The sequence below is a fragment of the Coptis chinensis genome, chromosome 2 (assembly GCF_015680905.1).
Source record: "Coptis chinensis isolate HL-2020 chromosome 2, ASM1568090v1, whole genome shotgun sequence".
NCBI classification, from domain to species: domain Eukaryota; kingdom Viridiplantae; phylum Streptophyta; class Magnoliopsida; order Ranunculales; family Ranunculaceae; genus Coptis; species Coptis chinensis.
Window position 1 is genome coordinate 78,127,549 of NC_141457.1, and position 17,534 is coordinate 78,145,082.

The following is a 17,534-nucleotide window of genomic DNA, read 5'->3' on the forward strand; positions in this document are numbered from 1 at the left end:
CAACTAAGTTCTCTCCTAGTTCGGTGGAGGAACAAAAGCATATGGCACATGTTCCTTATGCTAATGCAGTGGGCAGTTTGATGTATGCTATGGTGTGCACACGCCCAGACATTTCACAGGCAGTTAGTGTTGTAAGCAGGTATATGGCTAATCCTGGGAAACAACATTGGGAGGCAGTGAAATGGGTATTAAGGTACTTGAAGGGTACCTTGGATATAGGATTGATTTATGGTGGAGGCACTTGTTATGTCAGTGGATATGTGGATTCAGATTATGCAGGTGATCTAGATAGACGACGATCGACTACTGGTTATGTGTTTATGATGCATGGTGCACCGGTTAGTTGGAGGTCTATGCTACAGCTCTGATTGCTCTATCTACTACTCGGTGCGTATATATGGCGCCGGCAAAGGCGGTGAAAGAGGCATTATGGCTTCGAGGTCTTCTGGATGATATGGGTATTAAGCAGAACAGTGTTGCTTTGCATTGTGATAGTCACAGTGCTATTCATTTGGCGAAAAACCAGGTTCATCATGCTCAGACCAAGCATATTGATGTCCGTTATCACTTTATACGGGATGTCGTTGAGGATGGTGATGTAGCACTTGAGAAAGTGGACACCCATGACAATCCTGCTGATATGCTGACTAAGGTTGTCACCGGAGTTAAGTTTCAACAATGTTTGGACTTGCTCCAAATCCTACATGCTTGATAGAGCCCTTTGTGGGCATGGCCCTCAGGGGCGGATGGACTGCGAGTTTCTGGATGGATGTGATATTGCTGGATGTGTTCGGCTTGGTTTTATGTGTTAAAACCTCACCGAGGTGGAGAATGTAGAGAAAAAGGGAATTTTTTTTTTCTCTTTTACTCTTTGAGCGCACCTGCACCTCATATGGGCACGACCAATACCTCCGCTTACCTCCAAGGTGTTTTGAGCGCGCTCCAGATGATGACCAATTCCAGCTTCACCGATTTCAAAGACGAAATTCAATCGCTTCGAATTTTATGAAATAGTATAAATATAGGTTTTTTCTAGAAACCTAACTTTTCCAAAACCAAGAAAGAGAGATTATAAGAGAGCAATTCTTTGTGAGTTGAGTGTTCATTCTTTGTGAGTGAATTGAGAGACTTGTAATCCGTTACTCCTGACATCCAAAGAAAGCTTGAACTCGCGGTGTGGGAAGTAGGCAAATTCCGAACCACGATATATCTCGTCTTGTGGTTTATTCTTCCTTTACATTAATTGTTTTACTTTATATGTTTGTTATTTGATATTGAGAAGGGTTGGGATATTGCTTGGAGGGTGTTGAAGTCTTGTCTATTGAGTAGGATCAATCCTTGTATTGGATTGATCCGTTTGTTGTGGGTAACGTTGTTTCCACAGTTATTTATTCACAACAGCTTTAATTATTCTGAACTACTTTAGATGGATGATAATTCTCAGTGTATCAGGCACAAATCACATAATAAAGTTGACTATGGAAGCTTTTGGAACTTCAACGTTTGAAAGTAGGCGTAAACGTGCAGCGGTTGCAAATCACCTCTTCTTTTACGTTCTTTCACATTAATGTAGGAGCGAGCATCCATGTTCTGATGATGTAGTGTACCCTGTAGAAATATTGCCATAAACAATTAGCATAAAGACTAAGAGAGCCATTTTGAGACAATCATATATTGCATAAACTCCTGCTTCCAATGATTCTCGATGTGCTTGATGTACATCTCTTTACAGCAAATAGGCAAGTTGCGATAATATTGGATCAGTAGGTATTATCACGATACGTGGTTGTGCTGTTCCAGGTATGCACAATCAACCAACTTTTCTACTGTACCTGAATGAGTTTTCTTAGATTATCTTGTATATGTGGATATTCCTGTTCATTAGCGTTTTCTAGCACTCCTAGATTACACTAGACTCCATTCTTATGTAGTGATGCATCTCTGGGGCACTGATTGAGCGTCTAATGCCCACTATTATAGTCTGCCTCTGGTTCAAACATATTTCTTACCTCGTTGACTAATCCAGCATCCACCATTTGATCAACCCGCTTTGAAACATACGAGTCCAAAACTTCAAGGAGACGTCCATCCAAATATAAAGCAACAATCATACTTAGAACGGAACCCAATTGTTATGACCTTATTTAGGCCTATGAGGCCCATAGGTATTGGGCCTCCAAGTGAACCCGGGCTCAGCAGTATAAAAAGAAGAGGATGAGTAATAGAAAGGCAGGGAGCAGGCCGGGAGGAAGAGAAAAGAGACATAGAGTTTTAGTCCGTAACAATGGCTCCGTCTGTGGGGATTGCAACAAAAAGCTATGTTTCGGACTTTCAAGTTTAAAGAAAGTGAAGGGTGGAATTGATTTTTTATTACACAGATGAGAGTGTTCAATTTAAAAGTTTATAGCAGATTTGAACTCAATCCAGTACTGTGTTCAGACTTCTTAAATATTGTATATATGGGATCGTGAGTACTTGGTGTCATAAGGAAGTTGTATCTAGCATCATCTCATTCTTGGGCGCCACCAGAACCCAGAGGAACCAATTGTTATACTAGTTGTTAAGTTCTTTTTGTCTGTTACAACACATATTTCACGAGTAGATGGAGACTTCACATTAAAGTAAAAGTCAGGTAAAACATGGAAGCACTACTTTAGTCCAAGTAGTTTCATTCTGTTGATAGATGTGGTGTTTCTTAATGGAATAAACAGGTGAGATGAGGTAATATTTTTCACATCAGTTTAACTTAGATGTTATTGTGATATATCTAAGGTCTGATTACTGTCGATGTACATTTGTTCATATTAATAATTTCTTCTTGTTGTCCTAAATGAGAGTCAGAGTTAAAGTTCTTTACGTTGGAACCTGACGCAATGAAGACCACCAGAGAGTCTTATACTCATGCTAGAACAGGTTAATGCCGATACTACTGTGATGATGAATACCATAGAGTATGGAGTCCTGATGCAAAAGGAATCTTCTTAGTGGCCTCGACTTATGATACTATCAAAAATAAAGGAAACAAGATTGGATGCCTTGAAAGTTTTGTCGGCATAGGCATATTCAATAGTGTATATATATATGCTACAGTGTGACAACAGATGGGGGCAGGCTGAGTAGTCTTTGGTCATGCCTCATGCTGTTAAGCATAAAGCATCTTAAGTGGGGTGGGAACCGCAGACCCTCAGGCCCAAAGCCCACGTGGTGGCTTGGTACAACTTCCTCTACTCATGCTACCCCAGTGATGGCTAGGTACAACCGTACAATTTTTCCAATTCAGCTCTTTATATTTTTTTGTTTCTAACTCGTAAAACCTTCCCATTGTGTTTGATCGGTAGCATGTTTCCCTCTATATATTATTTCTATTGTGTGATATGACTTTAATAGAAAAATCTTTTGTATGCAATACATAACTTAAGAATAATATTCTATGAAGAAGTAGATGAGACGATGTAAGTACTATCCGTTCTATACTAAACACGTGTCCACACACCAGGTCGTACCAATCCATCAGTTTGTACCTATCCATCAGAGCGTACCAACGACCCAAACCCAGATCATCCCCAGCAACAGTTACAACCATTTATAGAAGCAAATCAACTAATGCAATACTGGAGCTTAGTCAATTCAACAATCAATGAGACATTTACTTTGTAACATCATAATAATAGCGAATCATCAAAATAGCACACAAGATGGATTTACACTTCATAACGGCCTGAAGCAAATAAGGAAAGTCAGCTCAAACATCTATAAGTAGAGAGAGATGAACTACGTAAGGCTTGATTCAAGTTTATCCCAAGAGACTTGATACGTAGACAACTCTTATCCCAAGAAGAGTGTAGTCATTCCCTATCAAACAAATCATCAGGTCGTTGTCCCCTAAACACCAAACCTCTACATTGGCACCGTCTGCCGGTTCTTTTCCTTAAGAAAAGAACACACACTTTTTTCTCAAGCCCACGAAGCTAGTCAGAAAAACCACCATGGACCCCTCACTTCAGATGTTAGCAGATCAGATGATGACGCTCCAGGAGGCCTTCATCACGTTACAACAAGAAAACCAAACGATGCGTGAGCAGGCTACCTCCAACACCAACAATGGCACTCCAAACCCAGTGGAGAACAACTCCATCACAGCCCTCACCACCACCACCAATCAAAGGTTAGAAGACTTCGCACAAAGGTTGGAGAAGTCAAGCGACAAGACAAGCGCTATCCAGATCGCTCAGAAGATACTCTAGACGTACAAGGCATCACCATTCACAACTGAAATCAGGGACAAGCAACCTCCTTCAGAGTTCATCCAACCAAAGTTCCCGCTGTACGACGGTAGCTCGTGTCCAGGCCAGCACATAGCTCGTTTCAGCCAGACTCTCACACTCTACAGCGCTCCAGAGTACGACTACCTGAAGTGCAAGCTCTTTCTAGCCAGCCTGAAGGATGGAGCTTTAGAATGGTTCTACACCCTCACTCCTGACTTAATTATCAACTTCGACAAGCTAGCAGAGATGTTCGCAGTAGAGTTTGTCCATAACAGGAAGAAACAAGCCAACCTGAATTCCTTGTTTCAACTAAAGCAAGTACATGGCGAGACTATCTGCGTTTTCCTAGGATGTTTCAAAAAAGAGCTCCTCTCAATGGAGCTTAAAGGATAGCTTTGCAACTTCTGCATTCACCAACGCTCTCTTGGATGACTCCAACCTAGTAGGATCTCTGATGCGCAACAAACTAGAACGCTTAGACGACCTGTATCACAGAATTGACAAGTACATCAAGTACGAAGAATGGCTGGCCCAGCACAAGGGCAAAGAAGTTCTCGCAATAAGTGACAAGCGAGACCCCAAAGAAAACAAACACTACTTGGGCAGCAACAACAACAACAACAACAACAACAACAATAAGGGCTCCAGCTCCCACAAGCCCTCTTATACAAAAAAGGAATTCTCCAACTTCTCCAGGATGCCAAACCAGATCCTGAAGAAGATATATACAACACCATACTTCAAACCCAACATCAACAAGGTGATTGCCATACCAGAACGTCCATACTGCCATTGTCACAAGCTCCACTACTATGACACCAATGAATGTTGGAGCCTCAAGCACTACCTCTAAGACTTAGTCGAGGAGGGCAAATTGAAAGAGTTCCTGCCAGAAAGCGACCTCAGGCATAAACTCGATGCCAAACGCCACGTAGGAGGAGCCAGCGACCATGAATGACACACGCCAACAAATGTATGGGGAGCGAGCGGTCCCGATGATCTAAATCTCCAAGTCGGTCGTGGCACAACAGGAGACAGTACTCCTCCGACCACGACAAGGAAAAAGTAATCAACATGATTACATACACCTCCAATGACGAAACATCAGGTCGGGAAAAGCGCATACGGGTAGGCGCGCTACAAGAAATCTACCACCTCTCCCACAAAGCTGAAGTCATCACTCCTGCCAGCTCTCAGTCAACGACTTCCATAGCATTCACGGAAGACGATCTAGTCAAGGTGTGCCTACCCCCACAATCTCCTGGTAGTGCACGTAACAATCAATGGGTGGACAGTCAAAAGATGATAGAATCAAATGCACTGCTCTATGGGTTCAATAGAGATCGCATAGATGCCATTAGAGACGTCATCCTACCAGTCTCCATTGGCGAAAAAGAGGACATGGTCAAAACTTCAACACACTTAAATGTGATAGATGTCAAGTCATCCTACACCGCCATCCTAGTATGTGGATGGATTCACAAGATCCAAGCAATTCCATTAACTTTACACCAAGTCCTGCGATTCTTCGGACCCTGAGGCATCATGGAGCTCAGAAGCAACCAACTAGAAGCTTACCGATGCAATCACGCAGCACAATAACCACACCCAAGCCTCAGGTCGTCGAAGGCAAGGACTTCCAAAAGAAGCTATATCCTCAAGCTTCCAGCCTTCCACCAGCAGCAGCAGACAAGCTCAAAGGGAAACAAGCACAAATAGAACCAGGAGAAAAAGTCAATCTGGGCACAGATGATTACCCAAAGTTTGTCTATGTCGGGGATGATTTAAACCCAAAGCTCAAGGAGCAACTTATCAAATTTTTATCCCTCAATAAGCTTGGTCGTTTATCGATATGCTAGGACTCGACCCTCAGGTCACTTGCCACAAATTGAATGTCAATCCAAATGTAAATCCTATCAAACAACGACCTAAGAAGCTAGCACTCAGATTTTAAAAAGCCATCAATGAAGAGATAGAAAAGCTAAAAAATGTTGGATTCATCAGAGAAGTTGAATACCCGAGCTAGCTAGCTAACATCGTAACCGTTCCTAAGAAGAACGGCCAGGTACGACTCTGCATAGACTTTACCAACGTCAACAAGCACTGCCCCAAAGACAACTTCCCCCTACCAAGAATTGACATACTAGTAGATCAAACTTGCGGTCACGAACTCCTATCGTTCATGGATGCATGCAGTGGATACAATCAAATATCACTTGCAGATAGAGGAAGACCAGGAAAAGACGTCCTTCATAACCGAATAGGGAATGTTCTGCTACAACGTCTTACCATTCGGCTGGAAGAACGCAGGCATGACCTATCAAAGACTGGTCACAAAGATGTTCAAAGACTTGCTGGGCGACACTATAGAAGTCTACATAGACGGTATGATAGTCAAAAGTGAAAAGGCTAAAGATCACATTTCTCACCTACAGGAAGCCTTTGAAAGACTGCGCCAAAACAAAATGAAGCTCAACCCAGCAAAATGTGTATTTGGGGTAGCTTCAGGGAAATTCCTAGGATACCTCGTTTCACAAAGACGCATTGAAGCAAACCCAGAACAGATACAAGCTCTCCATGTGATGCCAGAACCAACTTCCAAGCAACAAATCTACAAGTTATCTGGCATGGTCTCATCCCTCAACAAATTCATCTCACATGCATCTGACAAGTGCAGACCATTCCTGCAAATATTAAAGAAGGGCGCAACATTCACATGGACAGACAAATGCCACAAAGCTATCAACGACCTGAACGCTTACCTGTCAACTCCGCCCATCCTGTCCAAACCAACTGAAGGAGAGACACTGGGGATTTACCTTGCAACTACCAACTTCGCTATCGGCTCGGTTCTCTTTCGCGAACATGAAGGAATCGAAAAGCCAATCTACTTCACCAGCAAGACGTTAGCAGATTCAGAAAAGCATTACTCTATAATGGAGAAAACGATGCTGTCTTTGCTGTACTTAGCTCGAAAGTTCCGACCTTACTTCGAAGCTCACAACATCAAAGTCATCACAGATGTACCAATCAAACAGGTCTTGAGTTCTAGCAACAAAATAGTTCGCATGTGCAAATGGGCTAAAGAACTCAGAGAGCACCACATCGACTTTGTTCCCAAAATGTCTTGCAAAGGACAGGTCGTTGCTGATTTCTTGGTAGACTTCCCCATCGAAGATGTCAACTGGGAACCCGAGCCAATCACTTCATTTCATCAACCAACCACCCCAGACAGATGGCCCATCTATGTAGATGGAGCATGCAACAATAGTGGTAGTGGATTGGGGGCTGTGTTAACTTCACCAGAAGGAACACAGTTACAAAAGTCAATCAAGATCGACTTCGCAACATCCAACAATGAAGCGAAATACGAAGCATTAATCACAGGCCTCTGCATGGCACATCAGCTACAAGTCCAGAAGCTCAAAGATCATAGTGACTCACAGCTAAACGTCAAGCAGATCACCAAAGAGTATGTAACAAACGGAGCAAATCTGGCTAAATACGCTCAGGTCATCAATAACATCATCAGCTCGTTCAAAACATTCTCCTTGGAACACATTCCACGAGAGGATAACAAACATGCAGACAACCTGGCTTTCTTAGCCTCGAAGACCCAAGAGACATGTCCAACCACAATCTACATTGACATCCAGGAGAGACTAGCATACCAGCAAGAAAGTGTCAACAGTTTTACAGACTTTCAACCCTCATCCAAAGAAGAGATCACTGAATCTTGGATAGGCTAATTTCTAAAATTTCTCTTACATAGTGAGCTCCCAGCAGAAGCAAAGACCGCTCGTGCGATAAAATTCCGAGCTCCCAGATACACCGTAATCAACAGATGATTGTTTTGTAAATCCGTAGGAGGACCCCACCTAAGGTGTATAACTCCACGCGAATGCCAACTCATCTTTGACGAGATTCATAAAGGTGAATGTGGCAACCATGCAGGAGTAAGATCTCTGGCTCACAAAACAATCGCCCAAAGGTATTATTGGTCAGGCATACACATCGAGGCAAAGACGTACGTTCTCAAATGCCACCAATGTCAAACATTTGGACACAACCATCTAAGTCTGGCATGAGAATTGATCAACATAGCCAGCCCATGACCCTTTCACATGTCGGGGCTAGACATCATGGGACCATTCATCCCACAAAAGAAAACAGGACTCAAATACGTCCTAGCAGCCACAGATTACTTCACCAAATGGATCGAAGCAATCCCACTAGTTCAAGTCAAAGAAGTCCACGCCATCAACTTCATATGGACCAATATCATGAACAAGATTTGGTCTACCCCACACCTTTGTCATGAACAACGGAACTCAATTTGCTGGCTCACAGGTCAAGGCATTTATGTAAAAATGGCGCATCATTTAAGCATTTTCTACACCTAGATATGCACAAAGCAATGGTCAAGCAGAGGCTACCAACAAAGCAATCAAGGAAAATCTCCAAAAAAAGTTGGAGAGCAAGAAAAACTAATGGCCAGAACAACTCGAGAACATTCTATGGGCATATCGAACAACAGCCAGAGCCAGTACCAATGAGTCTCCTTTCACACTTTGTTTCATAACAGAAGGAGTCATACCATCATAACTCATAATCACAACCACACGTTCTGACATTGTCGAATCAGGAGAAAATGACAACATCTTGGCAAAAGAGGTCGATCTCCTAGAAGAGCGAAGGGAAACAACTGCAATATCCCTAGCTCGGTATCACCAAACAATCCAATGATCTTACAACAAGAAGGTTGTCCCAAGATCTTTCCAAGCTAGCGACCTAGTCCTCAAAAAGATACTAGCTCCAGCCAAGCTCGACCCAACATGGGAAGACCCCTACATTGTTGACAAAGTCGTTGGAAATGGAGCATACTGGATTAAAACTCAACTCGGTGATGTGCTTCCCCGACCTTGGAACACAGCTCTCCTCAAGCGATTTTATCAATAATCTTTCTCTATATGTATCAGTCAATATAAACAAAATTTCATCAGCATTTCGAGCACAAATGTCATCTTTGCATTATATGAGTACCACGCATCTTGCACTAGCTACCCGACCTATGACGTCAAAATGTCAGGTCATACACCAAAGACGAAGTCAAGAGCAGCTCACCTACAATTACCATGCAGTGGTTAATTGCTAATCAAATCCAACCCAAGGTCCCCCAAAAGGACCCTAAATTAACTTAACACCAATGCCATAGTTAAACATGATTCAACAGTAAATTCCACACAATTATCTGTCAAATACAAACATTTAGGACCCCCAAAAGGACCCAAAGTCAGCTTAAGCCTTTGAACATGGTTTAACTTGGCTCAACTATAACTACCACTCAAAGGCTAGTTATCAGTTAATAAGAAGTTCCCCCAAAAGGAACGACTCAATCAACACACACGAGGAGACCTAGGTGATAGCTACGCTCATCTAATCAGCTCGTGAACCAAATAAGTTACGACCTTCGAACATTTGACGATCTACCATAGTTCAAACAAGACATCGAGTCCACTACCATGCAACATAGGTCGTCGAACAACAAATCAAATAGCAATAAAAGCAATCTATGGCATGCAAAATTCAAATACAATCTCAACAAGTAAGTAGTTTAAATATTACTACTTACATACAAATTTGGTTAGATATTAGAGGCCCCCAGGTTATCCTGAGAAAACGACCTCAATACCCCTATCAAAAATCAAAATTGTCAATATCAGTTATCAGTATCAAACAAAACAAGTAAAAAATATAGTTAATCCATCATCAAAACAACTGGCAAGAAAAGGTAGATCAATTGACACAAAGAAGATTCTCCACATTCAAAGGATCGAGTTGGCAGCCCTCTTCACTAACAGAGCTGCTGGCCAGATCACTTCTTGCATCTAACACTTCGGGAGAAACATCTTCAGTGGGCAGAGCAGCAGGAGCAGCACCCAGGTCGGCTAGTAGATCAGGTCGTCTACTAGCATCTACAACAGCATTATCCACAGCTACTGTTGCAGCCCCACTTTCAACCGATCTCTTGAAAGTTTTATATTTACGTTCTAGTTCTATGAAGTCATCCACTAGAATGTAAACATCCCCACTCTCTACCAAATTGACCAGGTCGTTATATTCTTTTTGAGCGCTTTCAGCAACGTCCTGTAACCCAATGCTGAACCTCCACCCTAGAAGCATCAAGTGTTGGTTGAAGCAAGGCCACCTTCCCAGCCAAATCCCCGACCTGCGACCTCAGTCCAGTCATTTCAACCCTTTCCACCTCTTGCACAACCACCAACTTGTCATAAGCCTCCTTGGCCGCATCCAGCTCCTTCTTGTACAGGTCGGAGATAATGACAATCTCCCTCAGCTTCCTGTACATGGCCAGAACCTGACAAAACCAACAAAATAAGTCAGGTCGAAAAGATACTAACAAAACACAAACAGAGATCGGATGGACACTTACGAAGCACAAGGAGCGATCCATATCTCTCAGGTTCGCCCCTAGATCCTTCCCAGTCTCCAGCTGGAGCCTGTCCCCATCCAGGGAAACACTCTCCAGCAGTCTTCCAACAACTGATGAAGACTTGAAGCTACAATCCAAGTTCTTCACCAGCTTGGTCAACCCACTCAATGGGTCATAGTAACTGACCACCTGATCCAGGACAACATCAGCACTCTTCTCACTTGGGGCCGCACTCCCCGATCTCTTGCATTTCTGGGTAGCAGGCTCAGTCTCACTAGCCTTCTTCTTTCCCCGGGCATCAGCTACCCCCACATCAACCGCCAGTTCCTTCAGGTTCATCTTCTTCAAAGGAGCCCAACCTGAAGAAGTACGACCTTCCCCAGCTTACGAGCTTTCTTCTTGTTATTCTTCACACCACCACGCTTCTTAAAGTAGTGGGCAACCCCAAGATAACTCGTTTCTCCTCCCAACTCAAACAAGCAAACTTTTCTATAACGTCAAGCTGATGATGACCCCGAATGGAAACCTTTGCACAAAAGGAAACAAAAATATCATAATGTACAACATATCAAACACAAGACTTACATACGACCTACAAAATAGCTACCTACCAGCCCACTTTACAGAGCGGGTATTCAACTCACACCCAGAGGGGGTGTAATTACCCACAACCAACAAAGGCCTACGCCCCCATTCCTCCTTACTCACCCCCATAATCATAGTATACTTCCCCTTTACAACCTACAAACTAGAGTTCATTGCAGACGATCTCTTCACATAGAAATGCTCCAACACATCTCCTAAATGGATGTTATAACCCCTCTCATTCAACAAATCCAACACATGGAACACCCTCCAACTATTCCTTACAAACTGACAAGGGGCTTTTCCATAAAAATTCAAAACATCAACAATAAGACGAGAAAACGGCAACCTCATCCCAGCCTTCAACTGCCCATAACAAACCACCACTCCCCCATCTAGAGGAACATAGTCACTGTTATACGATCTCTTCTCAGGTTGTACATGGCTAGGTCTGCATTTACCCAACCAAACTCCTCCTTCAGATCATCATAAAGCGACCTAGGCCCCAACTCCTCAACCATCGTCTCCACTGAAGAAGACGACGAAGCCCCAACTCCACTATGAGCTCTAACCTCATCATCCCCATCACTTACCATTCTCTCTCTCCACTGATCTACCTCCACTTCCCCACTCAAACTATCACTGGTCATAGACATTATGAAATAAAAAAGAAACAAAGATCAAGTTTTTCAAAGAAATGCACTTGGAAAACAAAAGGACGAGAAAAGTAGGTTTATTTATTTATTTATTTTTCTCTCTGCTTTTTCTTCGCATGAATTGGTAGAATGAAGAACTGGAAGGCCTTTCCCACACAAAAACCCTTTGGCTGCATAAACCCCAAGAAAAATAAATCTTTTCGTATTCCCACAAATGCAGTGATAACTCGCCCACAAACCGCCGCGATTTTGGGCCCACGAATCTAGCCTAACAGTTCCCACACATTTTTTAAAAGCCAATTAAACCAACCAGCTGATCGACACATATTTTAAAGCTTTATTTTACCCTTCCTTTTTCACACCATAGCTGTCCAAAGAACGGATAAAATAAAGGGGGCTGTGTAAGTACCCTCCGTTCTGCACTACAGTACACATGTGCACACACCAGGTCGTACCAATTCATCAGCTTGTACCTATCCATCAGAGCATACCAACGACCTAAATCCAAGTCATCCCCAGCATCAGTTACAACCATTTATAGAAGCAAATCAACTAACGTTATGCTAGATCCCAGTCAACGCAACAATCAAGGAGACATTTACTTTGTAACATCAGAATAATGACGAATCATCAAGATAGCACACAAGGTGGATCTACACTTCATGACGGCCTAGAGCAAATAAGAAAAGTTAGCTCAAACATCTATAAGTAAAGAGAGATGAACTACGCAAGGCTTGATTCAAGTTTACTCCAAAAGACTTGATACGTAGGAAACTCTTATCCCAAGAAGAGTGCAACCATTCCCTATCAAACAAATAATCAGGTCATTGTCCCCTAAACATCAAACCTTTATAGACGATATGAATCTTGTTGTTTTATGATCATGGTTAGTACCTCGACATATGTCCATGATAATACATACTAAATAGCTTGGATGGTTATAAATGGTGTTCCCTCACGTATTTATAGGATAAAGTGGAATAGATCTGCATTGGTTGTATTTTCTTCTTTTACTTGGCATTATTTTGGATTGCCTACCAATTACAATCTATGCTACAAGTGTTACACTTATATTTTGTATTTTCGTGATGTTGACAATTTAATTTCTTCTAGTTGTGTTATATACAAATGTGTGATTATTTGTGAATCACCAATAGCTTCAAGGTTGAAATTGTAGTGGAGATGATTCTATCTTACCTATCAATCTGTTAGATGACAATTATACTGAAAAAATTCTTAGAACTCATATAATTTTTTTGTGGACAATTCTTCTTTAAGTGTATGAATGGTGCATGCTGGTCGGATTTTCATGATTAGAGGGGCTCATAATAGATTGATGATGCATATACTCTAGCTTATATGCATCAATAAATTTCAATATTGAATATTTCTTTGTTATCAGGAAATAGATTGATGATGCATATACTTCTATATTTATATCTTACCAAAAACTGGTGGTAGCATGCACAACCAAGTCAAAGTTTGCCACAGTAAAGTGTCTTAACCTTTCTACTCATGGGTAGATTCATCTTTAATAGGCAATATTTTTCTCTTGATCAGCATCATACTTTCGATTTTACTAATAGATCTTATTTCCTTACCAAACCAATTTCTGGTTCATAAGTCGTGGAATTTTAAATATCAGTATACACTATAGTTTGGATTGTTTGAGTCCTATTTCTATTTCTATTGACTATGAATGTTGATGTGATATGCCGGACTATATATGCTATTTTTTTTGTATTTTCATTCCTTGCAATCATGTGAAGGGGTTCGAAAAGACCATTCACGGATATGCTGTTACGCTTTTCGAAATAGAGCGGAGGGGTTCGAGAAGACCCTTTGCAGATATGTTGTTATGCTTTCCGAATGAGAGCGGAGGGCTTCGAGAAGACCATTTGCGGATATGCTGTTACGCTTTCTGAAACAGAGTGGAGGGGTTTGAGAAGACCCTTCGCCGATATACTATTATGCTTTCCAAATAAGAGCAGAAGGGTTCGAGAAGACCCTTCACGGATATGCTGTTATGCTGTCCGAAATAGAGCGAAGGGGTTCAAGAAGACCCTTCGCAGATATGCTATTATGCTTTCCGAATGAGAGCAGAGGGATTTGAGAAGACCCTTCGCGGATATGCTTTTGTGATTTACGAAACAGAGCGAAGGGGTTCGAGAAGACCCTTCGGGATATGTTGTTATGCTTTTCGAATGAGAGCGGAGGGGTTCGAGAAGACCTTTAACGGATTTTCATGTTTCAGAAAGGTCGCAAGTCCTGGACGCGGTGTTTGGGCCCCTTCGAAACATGAAAAAGGTCGCAAGTCCTGGACGCGGCGTTTGGGGCCCTCCGAAACATGAAAGTGTCATAGCAAGTCCTGGATGCAGCGTTTGGGCCAGTTCGAATCAAAGACTTGGTGGCAGATAATAGTTTTCCCCGGACTTGACATAGTACGCCAATTCAAATCAAAGACATTGGGCGGAGGTCCCTGGACGAGACAGGGTACGCCAATCTGTATCAAAGACATGGGGCCAGATATTAGTTGTTCCCAGACTAGGCATGTGCGCCCGTCCGAATCAAGACATGGAAAGACAATAACAGACACAATTGGTTTGAAATAAAGGACGCAAGTCTTGGACATGGCGTTTGGGCCAATCCGAAAAATGAAAATGGCACGAATGGCTGTCCTAATTAATACTTGTGGGCAACCTAAGCAAGGAAAGAACTAAGCATCCATGATGACTAGCAAAATTTGGGGGCAAATTAAGCAAGGAATGGGCTAAGCATTCATGAGGATTAACAGAACTCCGAAACATACAAAACAATGAGATGAGTAAGTATTTCCAAGATTCTGAACACGTGCACATGATACTGGTTTCTGGAATTTCCAGAATTTTATGGATTTTGGAGGACTAGCAATACTTGGGGAAAAATAATATTCAAATCCGGCCAATAGTTATATTTTGTTAGTTGATCCCGGACATATTTTACTAAACCAGCCGGAATCAATTTGGGGGTGCACGAAGATAACACATAAGCATATACAGATACTCAAGTAATTGGTCAAAAGGAAAGAGTGATAGTGGTAGCAGCTTCCTTAAAATTGTTGGCAACAATCTTCATAGGCTCAAATGTTCTCCATCTCTTTCTCCTCTATCCGTTGTTACATAGAAATGATTGTTCTTAGGTCTCATGTAAACTTTGTTGCATACTCCACTGGGCCTTAGCAAGTTTTCTAGACTAATACATTGATTTGAGGATAAATAAATAAATCTATTTTAACAATTCATAGATGAGGATAAGAGACTAATTAGAGATATGATATATGCAGGAACTAATATGATAGTTGTTAATGCAAATTGCAGTTCAGGTAAGTTTGGTATTAGGAATGGAGATAAGTGCGGGTGGAAGTGGAAATAGTAAAATGAACTCAGGCTTCTTGGCACCACCGGCCAAATTAACGGTCCGTGGTACCAAGAGGGGCAACTGTTATGACCTTATTTAGGCATATGAGGCCCATAGGTCTGAAATATGAGAATTGGAGGTATTAGGCCTCTAAATGAACCCAGGCTCAGCAGTATAAAAAGAAGAAGATGAGTGAGTAGAAATGGAAAGGAGCAGGGAGGAAGAGAAAAAAGACAGATTTTTAGGTCGTAACAGTGTAACACCAAGCTTTTCATCATCCACCAATGCTTCTATGTATGTATTAGAACCCCCGGCAACAATTGGGAGTCGATCACGTTCCAAGGTCAGTTCAATGGTGCGAGAAGCCAGGAAACAAAAATCAGAGACACTGAAATCAGCATTAGCGTCTAACACCCCTAAGGGATGATGCGGGATTCCATATTGCTCTTCTTCAGGGACCTTTTTCGTAATAATGTCAAGTCCTTGATAGACTTGCATTTTGTCCGAATTTACAATTTCAGCTGGGAAACACTTCGCTAGGTCGATTGAAAGTGTTGATTGACCAGTTCCAGTCGCGCCAACGATGAACACTACCTGTTTTTTGTTCTGTGATCCACTGTGCATGTCCATGTTGATTGAAGTCTACGCGCTTACAGAATAAACCTCCCATAATTTGATTATGCTTGTCAAGAAACAATGACAGAAATGCTATATGTATGAGACTTAATTATGTAACTTAGAGTCAGGTAAGGAACATACATATCAAAGGGAAAACTACCTATTGATATCTCTATATTATTGCAATGGGATACCAAAAACGAAAAAATCCTAGGCAAGATATCTTTAACCTTAACAATAAATTCAAAATCCTAAAACAAGATAGTATACATTTAAACAAAACCTTAAAAGATTATTATTATTTTTTCGGTTGTTTTTTAGGTTGTTTATGCATGACCAACTTGTTGATAGTCAACCACGCTACCACCAGATCAATGGGGTCGTGGTGCCTGCTTATAAGATTGCACGTTATTTAGTATTTACAATTTAACGAATGATCATGATCTAAGGACTTGGATACATTTCAAACGGTTATTTAGTATTTGCAGTATTTAAGAAATGGTCTGGATCAAAGGACTCATATATTCTTGAACAAAGATCGTTGACACCCTAAAATTATATTCAAGTATTATTTGTAACAAGTATGCAAACCGTGCTACGCATCGGTTTTTTTTAAGTCTTGAAACTCGTCCCTCGAGATCGATAGTTAGTATGGTTTTTTTGGATTCTAATTGTAAATGGTAATTGTAATTATACATGAGAGATTCATCTATTTATTTTTTAAAAACAAAATGGGAGATAATTATGTTATTTAAGTGATATTAGGGAGGTTCTTTTAAATTATTAATAATAACATATGCTTGTTTTAATTTCAATGTGGGAAATAGGGGTAATTATTTAATTTAAGTGACATTAGAGGAGTGTTTCTAAATTATTAATAAAAAAGAGACATTGTTCAAATTATATTAATAAAAGTGGGGCTTATTCTAAATTTAGTGAGAGAAGTGTTTCTAAATTAAATAAATAAAGAGATCTTAAATTGCCTACTCGAAAGGGTATTCCGAAAGATCCGGCTATTATATAGTGTAGATATTACGACCCCAAAAAAAATCAGCCTATTTCTAAAATTACAACCAAATGAATAGGCCCACATTCAATTTGTAAACAAATTTTGGTGCTTGTTATTTGTAGTGATCCTATATTTTATTTTTAGACTCCTTTAAGGGCCTCCCTAAATCAGGCAACGAGTGTAATCTCCCTGGTACTTAAATGGTTGCACAAAAAGCCCTGGAAGCGAACAAATGCATACAACCTCCCTATTATTTAAAATATAACATCAAAGCCAAAATAGACCAAAATACCCCTATGAACTCTAAATTTCTATTTCGAATTTAAAGAAAACCGGGCTGACGTCATCAATCTTAACTTATAATTTTGGCTTAAGGACAAACCGGGCTGATGTCATCCTATGTAAATTTGTATTTACATATGACAATATAAAATTACATAGTCTTCTTAACCTATTTAAATCTTAACGTACTCTGTAAATTTAAATTTCTACCTGAAAATCAGAAGTCGAGCTTAGCTTGTTCAGATTTTAAAGTTGGTACGGTGCCAATGGCC

At 41.1% G+C, this 17,534-nt stretch overlaps 1 pseudogene; it reads right to left on the reverse strand.

Annotated features, from left to right (window-relative positions):
• Nucleotides 1-1,570: 1,570 nt before the first annotated feature.
• On the reverse strand, nt 1,571-15,983 carry LOC147518016 (adenylate isopentenyltransferase 5, chloroplastic-like; annotated as a pseudogene).
• Between the last annotated feature and the right edge of the window lie 1,551 nt (nt 15,984-17,534).